Source organism: Crocuta crocuta, unplaced genomic scaffold (genome assembly GCF_008692635.1).
Source record: "Crocuta crocuta isolate KB4526 unplaced genomic scaffold, BGI_CrCroc_1.0 scaffold367, whole genome shotgun sequence".
NCBI classification, from domain to species: Eukaryota; Metazoa; Chordata; class Mammalia; order Carnivora; family Hyaenidae; genus Crocuta; species Crocuta crocuta.
In genome coordinates this window covers 6,123,261-6,126,253 of record NW_027527936.1, presented here as the reverse complement: position 1 = coordinate 6,126,253, position 2,993 = coordinate 6,123,261, and positions in this window count along the sequence as shown.

Sequence of the window (2,993 nt, the reverse complement as noted above, 5' to 3'; positions counted from 1 at the left end):
CGGGGTCCACCCGAGACCGCGCGGGGTGACAGAACGGAGCGCGACGGGTAAGGCGGAGAGGCCCGGGTCGCCCCTGGGCCGGTGAGACGACGCGGGGCTGACTGGCAGCGCCTTGGAAATGAAAAGGGGGGCGAGGAGACACGCGGACACCCTCCCTCCGTGCAGTCACAGTGGAAACGGAGGCCCGGAAAGGGGAGAGCTCTTACCTGCATCCCCACAGCACGGAAACAAGACCAGAACTCAGGGCACCCCCTTCCCAGAGTATCCTAGTCAGGGGCCTCGGTGCCAGCCTTTGTAGACACCCCTTCCCCCCGGAATTCTCCCGTTTAGGAGGTAAACGCCTCCCCTGGAGTGACCCACCACCCTATCGCTCTCGGGCTTCCCCAGGAGGAGCTGGCTCTTCCCGCTGAATTCTGGACACCGACACCAGACCTGACGCGGCTTCTCACCCCAGCAGTGACTCCCGGGCTGGGGAGGGGACCTCTTCCACCCTGCCTTCACCCCCTGTGGCGCTGTCTCATCCTGCGGCTGTGGCGGATGTAATCCTTTCCATCGCACAGAAGAAACTGAGGCTCAGAGAAGCTGGGAGGCTTGCCCAAGGTTGCGGAGGAGGCAGAGAAGAAGCTGGGCTGTGAGCGCCCTGATCAAGCCTTCCACAGTGGAAGTAGCAGGAATGGGAAGGGGAGAAGGAGGCAGTGTCCTGTCCCTGGACATCCCATCCGCACCCAGACACAGCCTCAGCCACTGTGGCAAAGGGCGCTGCGGAAGCCAGTGACCTGCCCACAGTCACGCAGATCAAGCAGCGATTTCAGCTGAAGATGGTGCTGGCAGGTGGTGAGAGGTTACAGGTCAGCGCTCTGAGCTGGATCTGGGGACAAAGGTGGTTGTTGACCCAAATATCAGCTCAGGAGAAACAAAAGAAAGCCTAGCCTGGAGGGAAATCTGGCCTTAGGAAGGGCTTCCCGTTTACTTGGCCCTTTGGCCCAGTATCTGCCTGCCACTCTCTTTCCCCAGGCTAATATCAGACAAAAGTAGAATTCTGCCCTCAATGTCTTACAATCTACTAATGTGTAAACCACCCAGCTTATCCCTATGTCCCCCTATCTCGATCTCCCCATCTCTAGTTTTCCCGTCTGTGCAATGGAGTTTAGACTGGGAAAGTCCTGCTTGAGTGGATCTGAAAGCTGAAGGCCAACTACTGTGTGGGCTGTGTGAAGCTCAATGCTGCCCCCTGGTGCCCAAACCGTTGCAGCCGGTGGGAATGAGGGAGGAGGCAGGAGGCACTTAAGGCAGAAAGCCTCTCTGCTTTTTCTCAGCGTCTCCCGTTTATGGGGGAGAGAGGACAAAGCAGGAGCCCTGCTAGCCCTGTCTGGGGAGAAAACATGAGGCTCCTTCTCTAGCAGAGAGTTCAGACTCTGGCAGAGCCTGGAGATACGTAGAGGCCACAGTGAGGTCAGCAAGAGCCCTCTCTCACCTGCACCGGGACATCCCAAATGGTTCCTTCTGTGTAGGTAGAGTCAGGGCTTCCCTTCAGGTGTGATTCCTTCTTTTTTTTCCCCTTTGTTTTATTTATTTATATTGAGAGAGAGAAAGCACATAAGCAGCGGTGGGGGGAGAGAGTGGGGAGCAGAGAGAGAGAGAATCCCAAGCAGGCTCTGCACTGCCAGCATAGGGCTCAAACTCAGGAACTGTGAGATCATGACCTGATCCAAAATCAAGAGTCAGACGTTTAAACGACTGAGCCACCCAGGTGCTCCTGGTGTGATTCCTTCTTAGTTAAACTCGGGTCTTTTCTGCCTGAAATTCTACCATCTGTGTTCAGAGGAGGTACTTAACACATGGAGGATGGATGGATACAGGTGGATGGGAGGATGGATGAAATCTATTCCTCTGCGTTGAGGTATTCTCTTCAGAAAGTCTGTGCTATCACCCACAGGGAGGAATGAGTCCATTAGCTTGCCTAGCTGAAAAGTGGAGTGAGATACAGAAGGGGTAAGTTTTAATGCATGAGGATCTCAAGAGAGTTCAGATAAAGGGAAGGTCATGGGGGGAGTTGGAGGGATCAAAGAAGACTTCCTGAAGGAGGTGGCATTTGATACAGGGCTTGAAGGACAGAGAAGACAGTGAAGGTGTTTGGGTGATGGGAACAGGGTGACAGAGGCACAGAGGCAGAAGTGCAAAGCATGGGCGCCTGAGTGGCTCAGTTGTCTGAGCGTCCGACTTCGGCTCAGGTCATGATCTCACCATTCGTGGGTTTGAGCCCCACATCGGGCGCTGTGCTGACAGCTGGTTCAGAGCCTGGAGCCTGTTTTGGATTCTGTGTCTCCCTCTCTCTCTGACCCTCCCCTGCTCATGCTGTCTCTCTCTCTCAGAAATAGCTAAAACATTAAAAAAAAAAAAAAAGTGCAAAGTGTGCTCGTGGTGGCAAGAAGGCTCCAGGTTGAGGGAAGGGAGGGAGGCTGTGCTGTGAGGGAGCCCTGGCAGAGGAGGCTGTGGAGGATCTTGGGAGCTGCTGAGTGTCAAGCCAAGAAATTGACACTTTGCAGGCTAAGCTCTGAACTGTGAGCCTGAGTCTGGGTCCCAACCTAGGGTCTGTTCTGACTGGGTTTCGCTCCCTTGGCCTTACTCTTTGAAACTTTCTCTAGACAGCAATGGGAGCCATGGCAAGTTCTTGATCAGCGAAGTGCCTAGAAGTCACAAGTCAAAGAATAGTCCAGTTGACAGGTACCATGGACCTCATCATATCTAACCCCTTCAGTTTGTAGATGAGAAAACTGAAGTCCAGAAAGGGGAAGCAACTTGCCCAGCATCACACAGCAAGCCAGTGGCAGAGCCAGGGCTTTAACCCAGGTCACCAGCCTCTCTGTTTGGGGCTCCTTCCCCTCTGCTACAGTCTGGGATATCATCTGGGAGACTGAGCTGGAGGAGAGTAGCTGGAGGCAGAAGGCCACCAGGAGGCTAGAGCCCCACCTAGACCAGAGATCACAAGATCA